This window comes from Pseudophryne corroboree, chromosome 1, assembly GCF_028390025.1.
Source record: "Pseudophryne corroboree isolate aPseCor3 chromosome 1, aPseCor3.hap2, whole genome shotgun sequence".
Taxonomy (NCBI): Eukaryota; Metazoa; Chordata; class Amphibia; order Anura; family Myobatrachidae; genus Pseudophryne; species Pseudophryne corroboree.
The window spans coordinates 139,618,245-139,630,991 of record NC_086444.1 but is presented as its reverse complement, the minus strand read 5'-3'; the positions used below and the strand labels follow the sequence as shown (position 1 = coordinate 139,630,991).

Sequence of the window (12,747 nt, the reverse complement as noted above, 5' to 3'; positions counted from 1 at the left end):
AACCATCCTCGACGGCACCTAATCCCGCTGTTTTCTACCACTCTGATGCTTATGTCAGTGTTATTCACCCTGTACTTGTCCTATATTATCTTCAACTATAAGTCACTACTGTCTCGTTTTTATTTTTTTATTTATTTACTCTGTAATTGGGCGCTGCTGATCCCTTGTGGCGCAATATTAATAAAGGATAATAATAATAATAATAATAATGGTCTGGCCCAGTCACACAGAGAGACAGTTTCCTGGCGCTCTGCTCGGCATACAGAGAGATGGGGGCTTGCTGTGAGGCCACGCCCCTGTGATCTGTGACCACGCCGCCTTGTCGTGCAGCGTAATATGCCAGGGCTTTTTTGTGAGCCCCAGTCCTGGCTACAAGCTTTTCGTACAGCCCGCTTTCAGTGACCCCTCACTATTTATGTTTTTTTTATGTCTGAGTTTGTTGCCTTTGTCCCTTTTCACCTGTTTTTTTTTGTTCTTGTTTTTCTACAGGTCATTGGTATGTCCACGCTAGCTTGCGTAAAGAAGGTTCCTATTTCCAAAAGATCTGGATCTCCCTGTTTACATTAAAACAAAGTTGCTAGACAATCTTCTTTCCACTGAGATCACTGAGGCTTCAGCCTAAGGAACCACCATCATGTTAGGAAATGAAGCAGCACCAGTTTCCCAGTGAAAGCGATTTTGTAGAGAGTAAGTAAGTTTAATGATGAAACTGTAAATTCCCCAATCTAATTATAGCCATGCATCCGCAGTCAGCAACCTGATCTGTATTGTAACCGCTGGTTGCTGTCTCTGGCTGAATGAGCCGGCCCGGCAGCATCCAGAGTGTATGGGACTGCGCTGATCTACACAGATGCTTACTGAGGGGAGATTTATTAAAGCTTGGAGAAAGATAAAGTGATGAGAAATATCGTACCAACCAATCAGCTCCAAACCAGAGGCGTCACTGCGGGGGGGGGGGGGGCTTGAGTGACACCCACTGGGGGTCTGCCACCAAAATGCTGGCTACGAGTGCTGCACTATAACATTACATGCAGCACTCGCCTCCTGTCACAGAGTAGGAGTCGACACTGCAGACAAGAGAGACTCCGGGGGCAGCCCATCATCTCCAAGACTACTGAAGTGACAAAAATAGGAGTTTGAGTAGCGAGGCCATGCCCTTCCTGCAAAATCATGCCCCTTCCGTGAAACCATGAACCCTTTAAACGGTGTGCGCATGGAGTCTACAAACTGCACTGGGTGTCACCAAGGCCCCTGCTCCTAACTGTCATTTTTCAAACCCAGCCTGTAAAATGACACGAGCTGGTTGGTTGGTACTTTGGGGGACATTTACTAAGCAGTGATAAGAGCGGAGAAGTGAGCCAGTGGAGAAGTCCCATCAACCAATCAGCAGCTCTGTATAATTTTATAGTGTGCAAATTATAGATGTTACTTCAGTGCTGATTGGTTGACATGGGCAACTTCTCCACTGGCTCACTTCTCTGCTCTTATCACTGATTAGTAAATGTCTCCCTTTATCCCTCTCCAATTTATCTCTCTCCAAGCATGGATAAATCTCCCCCCTAAGGGGGGACATTTACTAAGCAGTGATAAGAGCAGAGAAGTAAGCCAGTGGAGAAGTGCCCATGTCAACCAATCAGCACTGAATTAAGGGGGTCATTCCGAGTTGATCGATAGCTGCCGTTGTTCGCAGCGTAGCGATCAGGCTAAAATTCTGCATTTCTGCGCATGCGTATGGGCCACAGTACGCACGCGCAAAGTACTTTCACACAAATCTATGCAATTTTACACAAGGTCGAGCGACGCTTTTCTGTCGCACTGCTGATCGTTGAGTGATTGACAGGAAGTGGGTGTTTCTGGGTGGTAACTGAGCATTTTCTGGGAGTGTGCTAAAAAACGCAGGCGTGTCAGGTAAAAACACAGGCATGCCTGGGGAAACGGGGGAGTGGCTGGCCGGACGCAGGGCGTGTTTGTTACGTCAAAGTAGGAACTAAACAGACTGAAATGATCGCAAGGTAGGAGTAGGTTTGGAGGATGAAAATTTTTCAGAGCAGTTCTGCTAACCTTTCGTTCGCACTTCTGCTATGCTAAGATACACTCCCAGAGGGCGGCGGCTTAGCATGTGCACTGCTGCTAAAAGCAGCTAGCGAGCAATCAACTCGGAATGACCCCCTAACATCTATAATTTGCATACTATAAAATTATACAGAGCTGCTGATTGGTTGATGGGGCAACTTCTCCACTGGCTCACTTCTCCGCTCTTATCACTGCTTAGTAAATGTCCCCCTAAATCTTTTACAAATACCAGTGTATGAGCATTGCTTTCTTTTATTTAGTATCATTCCTTACACAATATGAAACATTTTCCATGCAATAAATGTCAGGTCATTTTCAGGGGTGTAGTATCAGCAAAGTCAAACACAACGAAAGGAAGAATGTTTATTTGGTGTCATATTAAATAGCTATGCCAGTTGGAATGAATAGCAGATACTATCTGTTTGAGGCCGGCTCCTTAACAATATTTAAAGCAGGCGACAGTATTAAATAAATATTTTTTTAAAGCCTAGTCTCCCCTTGGCAACCAGGCCCACCATCGCCCTCATAAATATGGAGCTGGAGGAGAGGTCAGCTTTAGGCCCATTGTCATGGTCAAGGACAATGAGTGACATGAAAGGGAAGAGAACTGCACGGTTCTGCTTGAGATATAACACATTAGCAGGCCTCTGGATGAAATTCTTTTTTTGTTCATTTCAAGGATGATTTTACTTTTTTTATTGCCTGTGTTCCATCTTCCTGAAGTCATAGGAAGTATAATAAGGGCCTGTTCCAATACATGTCATTTCTGACACAAAGATACTCAGTAAGCAGAACCATATGGTGAATAAAATGTTATTTAGAAAATAAAAAGATTTAAATACAATTCTAAACGAGGCAATTTGTGGCTCTCTGGCTGTTGTGGGACTACAAGTCCCTGCATATCTTTCTAACTGATTGACAGTGTGCTGAGACTTTTAGACCAACTTCAGCAGAAGACCCCCTGGTATTATTGGGTGGGGGGAATGGGGTTCTTTTCACTAGAATTTGTTCACTATAGGACTTAACATTTGTGCATACATCTCACACGCATTTGTAATAGATTTTATTTTTGCACCTGAACGTGTTTGGAGCTGACTTACATGCACCCAGCCTGAATACATCAAGATTTGTCCAGAGAACAGCATCTATAGCAAATACTGTGAACAGCTGTAGAGTGAGGTTGGTGACACTGGTTAAAATGCTATTAAACACATGTAATTAACACCAGGGTGTAAGAGGATTACGACCCTGCAAGGTGATGCCCCCTCTAGTGCCTAATATACTTTGGGAACTCGTGTTTGGTGTTCTGGCACTGGGATTCCAAGTGGTGTTGGGATTCATGAAAAATTGCTCCAAACCCTTTAATTCACTTTTTGTAGTAAGCCACATCGCATTCCCCATACTTAAAATGGGAAATGCGATCTGACCAGATTTACTAAAAAAAAATGTGAAAAAAATACCACAGTGTGCCCTGTGATAATCACACCAGCTCAGGCTGGCGAGTTCATAGGGCAGCACTGCGATAGGGAGGCATTTGCCCAGCTTTTTCTGGCCCTGGTAGAGAAAGCTGTGCGGGACACAAGCTGTTCCGCTGAGCGCTGCTGGGCGCCGGGTCCCCCATATGCTACAATGTGACCCCGGTGCAGTAAAGTGATGCTGCAAAGCGGCAGAGCACTTTACAGCACCGGGGGTCACCGCAGTACACAGGATTCGGCACCCGGCAGCCCAGCAGAAGCAGCGCGGACCGGCTGCTTGGACAGGTGAGTATATTATCCTGCTGGGGGGATCCACGGCGCACGGGGGTAGTCGCGAAGGGGGGGGGGGGTCGACCAGGCGGCAGTGATAGCTGCAATGTTGGTGGGGGCTTCACATGCGCAGCAGGACATCAGGGTATTTTTTACAAAAAATACCCCGATAATGCTGTGAAGAGGCATTGCAGGGACAGAGCTTGACCGCAAGCTCTGTCCCTGCATGCGATAATTGATAATTGATGTAATCAGTTATCGCAGTGCGAGTTTGGGCGATTTTATCACATGACATCCGCATCTAAGATGCGGATGGTGATAAATAGACCCCTTAGTACATAGACCCCATATCTTGTAGAGCAGTTTTGCCTGCCAAATGTTGGCCTACATAAATAAGAAGGCATTATATACAGATAACAATGGCGATAATGAGAACTGGCATTGGAAAATAAAAACAGTTATGGATTATGGTGCGGTCTAGTGACCAATCCCCATACAGCATCTGACACATTTTCTCACAATTGCACTTAGTCGTAGGTCTAGATAGGGTCACTGTCACACCATATTAACAAGCCGTGTTTGCACAGCAGACATGTGAAAACCGAGTGTGTTATTGACAGACTGGTTGCTATTCAAACATATCTACAAGTACGTCATCGATAATTCCTACGAAGTGTAAAGAGCTGGCTTTGTATAGCAGACACCAAACAAAACTAATTGAAATTTAGAACAAAAACATTCCATGTTAAGACTGATACCAGAAATAACTCCTGATGTGTTTCCTGTTTCAAAAGCAGCAGTCTTTCCATATTAACACACTCCTCCAGTTTCTCAATGACTATTCCGACATGTGTGAGACAATCAACAGTGGAATCGTTACCAAACAATGTCCTAATTAGGCCTCTGTGTCCAAGTTCAGAGACTCTGTAAAAAGAACAATAGCCACCTCGTATTTCACATAGGAGGAAGGACATCCAAGGCTGATACTGGAGGCCATTCAGGTGAAGCAAAATAAAGCCACGGAGATGGCAGTAGTAGAATTATTTTGGCTGGTAGTTATTTATGTCATTCTTAAGAATCCAGAAAATGGTAGAATCAAGTGCCTGGTCTAGGTCTACATATCGGAGAGGCAAATCCAAGATCTGAAGTACCAGTCAAGCCAGGAACCTCAGAAAGGCCTTCATACCTAAAGGCAGAACACCAAGTATAATGCGCAGCATACTTCCCAGGCATCTTTATAAGACATAACATTTTATTTAAGTATCCATATGACACCTACCTGAAATGTGGATGTGGTTCATTGGGTCGACCCTAACTAGGTCGACAGTCATTAGATCGACCACTATTGGTTGACAGTGAGCAGGTCGACACCTGAAACAGGTCAACATGGTCATGAGGTTGACATGGAAAATGTCAACATGAGTTTTAAAAAACTTTTGGGTGTCGTTTTCTTCATAAAATGACCGGAAACCCAGTTAGTGCACCGTATCCCCTCGCATGGCGAGCGAAGGCAAGGTTACAATTCCCAATCGTAGTCCATGTGGATCATAAAGTAAGAAAAAGTGTAATTTTTTTTAAAAACTCATGTCAACCTTTTCATGTGTCAACCTTTGCCATGTCGACCTAAAGACCATATCTACCTAATGCATGTTGACCAATAGTGGTCAACCTAATGACTGTCTACCTAAGTGAGGTCGACCTAAAGACCGGATACCCTGAAATGTAGAACTATGCTCCTCAGACTGTACCTACAAGGTCACATGTCTGTGTCATGCATCACAATACATTTCCCTGAAAAGGGTTGCATTGTACTTGAAAGGAGCCCAATATCTCATCAGACTTCAGCAGAATGAGAAGTATCTAAGGTCTAGTAGATGCCATTTGGAACCACAAGAACATAGGAAAGATTATGTTCCTTACACCTACTCATCTCAGGCCATACATTTGAACATTCTTGCAATAAACAATCTGCAAACCCAGTCTGGTGATTAGTAGTAGAAACCAACTGGAACTGGTGGCCCTCAAGCTTGAGTGGGTATGAACAAGACACAAAGAAAACACTAGGACGTCTATAATAATATAATTTAGCGTTTAGAATCTATAATGCAGGTGTCACATGAAATGTTTTATTTTTGGACACATTCATTGGTATGCTGTACATATACCAAAGGTAGACTGCAAAACAGGATATGTATAATAATTAGAGATGAGCAGGTTCGGTTCCCAGAGAACTGAACACCCATCCCCCCCCCGAACCTCATGCTCCGTGCCTGGATCCGAGTTCGGCTCAGGACTCTTCCTGCCAGACTCGGAAACCAGAACAATCTCGCTGTCGGAATCTCGCGGGTTTTGGATTCCATATAAACAGCTGCGCGTCGCCGCCATTTTCACTCCGGACTTGGAGAGTGAGGGAAACAGACCCCAGTCTCTCTGTGGGTGGTGGCGTCAGGTGGGGTTAGTGTGTGCTCTGTAGGGGGTCTGCTGCAGTCACTGTGGTATACCTGTGCTGTGTTAGGGGTGCTGTCCTGGCGGTCAATGGTGTTTCATGTGCTGAAGCTCTATATGGGTGTTGCTGTCCTGGCTGTCACTGTGTTGTACAGGGTCCAGGGGCACTGTCCTCCTATATGCTGGAAAATATAGGGGTGCTGCTGGCCCTGTATGTTGTAAAAATTCAGGGGTGCAGTTGTTAAAAATTAAAAGAACACTGCTCCTGTATGCTTTAAAATATAAGGGTGCTGCTTGCCCTGTATGTTGTAAAAATTCAGAGGTGCCGTTGTTAAAAATTAAAAGCACACTGCTCTTGTATGCTTTGAAATATTGGGGTGCTGCTGGCCCTGTAAGTTGTAAAAATTCAGGGGTGCAGTTGTTAAAAATTGAAAGCACACTGCTGTATGCTTTAAATATAGTGGTGTTGCTGTTCAAATTACATTACACTGGCCCTGTATATTGTAAAAATTCAGGGGTGAAGTTGTTAAAAATTAAAAGCCCACTGCTGTGTGCTGTAAAACATAAGGGTGTTGCTGTTCCAATAACATTACACTGCCCCTGTATGCTATAAAAATTCAGGGGTGCAGTGAAAATCAATGTACACTGGCCCTGTCTTGTATGCTGTAATAATTCAAGGGTGCAGTGAAAATCAATGTACACTGGCCCTGTCTTGTATGATGTAATAATTCTAGGGTGCAGTGAAAATGAATGTACACTGGCCCTGTCTTGTATGCTGTAATAATTCTCAGGTGCAGTGAAAATCAATGTACACTGGCCCTGTCTTGTATGCTGTAATTATTCTAGGGTGCAGTGAAAATCAATGTACACTATCCCTATCTTGTATGCTCTAAAATTACAGGGGTGTTGTGAAAATACAGGGGTGCTGGCACTGTCTGCGGTTGCGATGTCTAGGCCTGACCTTCACAACACTATATGAGAAGAGGAGGATTCTACCACCATTTGCACGCCCCCTGCAAGTGCTGGGAGGAGCAACCCCAGTCCAGTTGCTGATATTGAGATTGAGGATGTCACCGTAGAAATACATAAGGATGAGGAGGATATGGGTGTAGCTGGCGCTACGGAGGAAGTTGACGATGAGGATTTTGATGGTTATGCGGTTTGTTTGAATAAGGCACCAGTGGAGACAGTTGTTGGCCATGGGACGAAAAAGCCCATTGCCATGCATGGGCAAAATACCAAAAAAGCCACCTCTTCGGTGTGGAATTATTTCTCCACAAATCCGAACAAAAGGTGTCAAGCCATCTGTTGCCTTTGTCAATCCATAATAAGTAGGGGTAAGGACGTTAACCATCTTGGAACATCCTTCCTTATACAGTACGTCACCTGCAGCGCATTCATCATAAGTCATTGTCAAGTTCAGAAACTGTGGGTAATAGAGTAAGCAGTCCACTGACACTTACATTATGTGGTTTTGTTAGTTTGATTATTATTTCTGTGTGAGGATGAGGATGTAAACACTGAAGAACCGGGGGGGGGGGGGGGATCTTCTTTTACTAAGGGCTGCGTAGGGTTATCACAAGACCTCACGGGGATAGAAGAACAGAGTTTCAGTGATCTTGCATTGCATCAGCTTTCCATTGCACTGCAGCACTAGATGGGCCAGGAGCTCCTGTGAGGCACAAACAGTTACTGAATGAGGCACAGTATGGAGTCTCATGGTGGCTTACAGCCAGGAAGATGTCTGGCTTGCCAGGCTGAGGCATGCTGTGGGCATAAAGGTTAGCATTGCTTCCTCCCAGAGTCCTACTTATAGTATGAAATGAGCTTGGACTGTAGAGTGGTAAGCACCACTAGGGCAGGGGCTTAATAACAAAAAAATGTACTGCACAATCGTGCTTAGTGCTTAATATGAATACAATTAACAAGACACACAGGTATGCTCACATGCGTGTAACTGGGACACACAGGTATGCTCATATGCATGTAACTGGGAGCTGTGAAAAACAAAAATAAGGTATCTGCCACAAAATATGTAAATAGCAATGCAATAAAAAAATGGAAAAAAAAAGAAACACACGAGATTTTCACAAAATTTGTCTCCAGACTCTGTGGAGGGGAAAATATCCACCTTTGATCCTGTGGTATACACTAGTTTATTTGTATCCCAGCATTAAATCCAGGGCCGGCTCTAAGCCTACTAGCACCCTGAGCGAGAAAATTTAAAAGACCCCCCCCCCCCAAACCCTATGCGCGAGCGCTCCTGTAAAGTGGGTGTGGCCTCTTGGAAAGTGGGCGTGGCCTTGCAACTTCATATTATCAAACTATAAATAAATATATTTTCACACCCCCTCTACGCACACAATTAGCAGCCTTACACATAACAGCCATAGTAGTGTTCCTTACACACAATGTCTCCAGTATAGTGTCAGATACACATAATGTGCAGTGCCAGATAGACATGACATGCCCCGCAGCAGTGTCAGCTACACATGACATGCCCCGCAGCAGTGCCAGCTACACATGACATGCCCCGCAGCAGTGCCAGCTACACATGACATGCCCCCCAGCAGTGCCAGCTACACACAATATGCCCCCCAGCAGTGCCAGCTACACATGATAGTGTTCACTTTTTAAGGCAGGGTGCTGATCACAGGGAGGGCACATTTTTAAGTTAGGAGGGCAAAATGATGTACATACTGTAATGCTTGGTGCTCCCTTACCTAAATGCCAAAGCATGGATAGCCGGCGCGCAGCAAAAATTTAGGGCCGTTGCTTCGTGGGGAAGGTGCGTGGCCACATAATTGTGGCAATTCGCATTACACCACACAGTAGTGCAGCTAATACACATTGCACCAGGTAGAACCTCCTAGTCACTTTGCGCCAGGCAGAGCACGTTAGACACTTTGCGCCAGGCAAAGCATGTTAGACACTTTGCGCCAGGCAGAGCACGTTAGACACTTTGCGCCAGGTAGAGCACGTTAGACACTTTGCACCAGGCAGAGCACGTTAGACACTTTGCGCCAGGTAGAGCACTGAGACACTTTGCGCCAGGTAGAGCACTGAGACACTTTGCGCCAGGTAGAGCACTGAGACACTTTGCGCCAGGTAGAGCACTGAGACACATTGCCTAGCCACAGACGCCTAGCGGGAACACTACATGATATGCTCCCCAGCAGTGCCAGCTACACATGACATGCCACCCAGCAGTGCCAGCTACACGTGGCATGCCCCCCAGCAGTGCCAGCAACACGTGGCATGCCCCCCAGCAGTGCCAGATACACAGGACATGCCCCCCAGCAGTGCCAGATACACATGACATGCCCCCCAGCAGTGCCAGATACATAAATGGCCACACAGTGCCAGATAAGTCCCCACAGTTCCATATACATAAATGCCCCTACAGTGCCAGATACATAAATGCCCCCACAGTGCAGATATGCCCCTACAGTGCCAGATACATAAATTCCCCCACAGTGCAGATATGCCCCCACAGTGCCAGATACATAAATGCCCCCACAGTGCCAGATACATAAATCCCCACAGTGCCAGATACATAAATGCCCCCACAGTGCCGGATACATAAGTGCCCCCACAGTGCCAGATACATAAATGCCGGATACATAAGTGCCCCCACAGTGCCAGATACATAAATGCCCCCACAGTGCCAGATACATAAATGCCCCCATAGGGCCAGATACATAAATGCCCCCAGTGCCACATACATAAATGCCCCCAGTACCAGATATGCCCTCACAGTGCCAGATACATAAATGCCCCAACAGTGCAAGATACATAAATGCCCCCACAGTGCAGATATGCCCCCACAGTGCAGCTATGCCCCCACAGTGCCAGATACATAAATGCCCCCACAGTGAAGATATGCCCCCACAGTGACAGATACATAAATACACCCACAGTGCAGATATGACCCCACAGTGCCAGATATGACCCCACAGTGCCCTGCCCGCCCCAATACATAAATGCCCCCAGTGCCCGATCCATAAATGCCCAATATCTGCGGTGCTGGGAGCCGGGAGGGGGGAGTGCTGTTGAGGGCGCTGGCGGACTCTTCAAAACTCTTGTGTGCGCACTGCGCGGCGCCGGCGTCTGATGTCAGACGCCGGCGCCGCACAGAGCGCAGCATAAAGCGCACACAAGAGTTTAGGCCGGGGCCAGGACACTGCAGGCTGGCTCCAGGCACGAATATGGCGGTGCCAGCGTGCGGCAGCCATTAAGGGTGGCGCCTTGCGTGGCGGCTCTATTCGAACATGGCTGGAGTCGGCCCTGATTAAATCCAAGATTATCTTAATCCCTGAAAATGGAGAAGGATGCTCTGGCCCCTAGTTTTTCAGTTTGTCAAGTAATGTGGTAATTAATAATTAAATATTTGCTTGGTTGAAGTCCTTTCTGTTCCACACCAATATAGGAGTAGAGGTGAAACTCTGTGTGTTGTTCCTGATTGCATGTGCCTCTCTAATTTTTAATCACCTTCTTGACACTGTCCTCTTCCTCTTGCCTCTTATCATAATGTGAAAAGGCATCAAATTTGGAGGTGGTATGTTAGAAGCTAGCTATGACTCGGAGAACTTGGCGAGCTTTTTCCAGGGGGACCACCTGTTGCTGAGATGATGGGTTTATTAAACTGTGAATGTCTTGTTTAAACAACATAAGGGTGGGTGGGAGGGCCCAAGACAATTCCATCTTGCACCTCTTTTCTTTCTTTGCATTATGTGCTCTTTGGGGCCTAGTTTTTAAAACTGACATCCTGTCTGCCACTGCAGTGCCACTCCTAGATGGGCCAGGTGTTTGTGCCGCCCACTTGTGTCGCTTAGCTTAGTCATCCAGCGACCTTGGTGCAACCTTTTGGCCTAAAAACAATATTGTGAGGTGTGAGGTGTACAGAATAGACTGGAAATGAGTGGAAATTTATGTTATTGAGGTTAATAATACCGTAGGATCAAAATAACCCCCAAATTCTGTGATTTTAGCTGTTTTTATGTTTCTCTTACGTCCTAGAGGATGCTGGGGTCCACATTAGTACCATGGGGTATAGACGGGTCCACCAGGAGCCATTGGCACTTTAAGAGTTTGAGAGTGTGGGCTGGCTCCTTCCTCCATGCCCCCCATACCAGACTCAGTTTAGAAAATGTGCCCGGAGGAGCCGGTCACAGCTAGGGGAGCTCCATAGGAGTTTCTCTGGCTTTATTTTTTTATTAGAGTATAGGCACAGGGAGGCTGCTGGCAACAGCCTCCCTGCTTCGTGGGACTAAGGGGCGGAGTAGTGTTCGCCATGAGGGGTCTGAGCCACTATCTTCGCTGACAGGACACTGAGCTCCTGAGGGGATTGATCGATCGCCGCCACAGGGGATCGCTCACCCCGGCAGCATGCCGCCACCTCCTTACAGAGCCAGAAGACTTGTGGCGAGTTAGTCACTGGCCCCCTAGCAAGCGGGAGCCGGTGTGAAGATGGTGACAACAGGGTATGCAGCGCAGTACTAACAGGGCTCAGCGGTACATTGTTCGGCGCTGTGAGGGGGCACCCTGAACCAGCGCCTACACCCTACACTGGTCGGCAAGCCTGTCAGGGACCCTGGATCACTGCCAGCACATACCTCAGGCCAGTATAATTCAAACAGAGAGCGGGAAGCGCCATGAAAGGGGGCGGAGCTTCTCCTCAGAGCAGACCCATCAGTGTTCAGCGCCATTTTCCCTGCCTGCAGAGACGCTGAAAGGGAGAGCTTTTCTTCCTCATCAACTCCAGCTATCTTCAACGGTATCAGGGGGTTGTAGAAAGGGGGGGAGGCTGTGTACAGACTGTGTAACCTATTAAGGTACACAGTCAGCACTGGGTAGTGGCTGTTCTCTATCCAAGAAGCACTGTGTGTGGGTTGGCTCCAATCTCTGTGTCTCTCTTGGCATTCTTGGCGGGAAACTCTGTCTGCCTTTCTGTGTGTGTGTGTGTGTGTGTGTGTGTGTGTGTGTGTGGAGTGTTTGTGGTCTCATTAAGCTATGTCCAGGGACTCTGTTTCATATGCTGCAGAGGATATGTCCTCTCAGGATGATACCATTCCATGTAATCAGGATTGCACGGTGTTAGCACAGGTCCCAGCAAGGGAGCCTGAGTGGTTAGCATCCCTTAAAAGCATGATTTCTCAGATTTGTACTATAGTTGCATAAAATAAGTCAAAACATAAAGCTATACATTTAAACACACTTTTACCATGGAGTCGCTGCGGCCGCAAAACTTAATATGCACTCTACGTACCTTTTACGCTATTTGCGTAATGAGTCTCGTACCATGTACGGACTTTGCGTACAACCGCCGCGCTGGGGGTACAAAGTACACGCAGCGCGTACACACCCAATTAATACACTTTAAATCCTTATACAGTTAGTCAATGTAATACACTTTAAACCCTAGCAGGGAAAAGAGGACACAACACCGATTTGTAGTTAATCACTGGGTTCCGACACCACAAAG

The 12,747-nt window shown here is 46.5% G+C and overlaps 1 long non-coding RNA gene across 2 annotated transcripts in view; it reads left to right on the top strand.

The window, feature by feature from the left end:
* LOC134989547 (uncharacterized) overlaps positions 1–12,747 on the top strand; it is a 132,026-nt gene that overhangs the window by 45,159 nt on the left and 74,120 nt on the right. For both annotated transcript variants that reach the window (XR_010194993.1, XR_010195349.1), the window contains exon 2: positions 490–687. This is a non-coding gene — a long non-coding RNA (uncharacterized LOC134989547). The remainder of the gene's footprint in view (positions 1–489; positions 688–12,747) is intronic.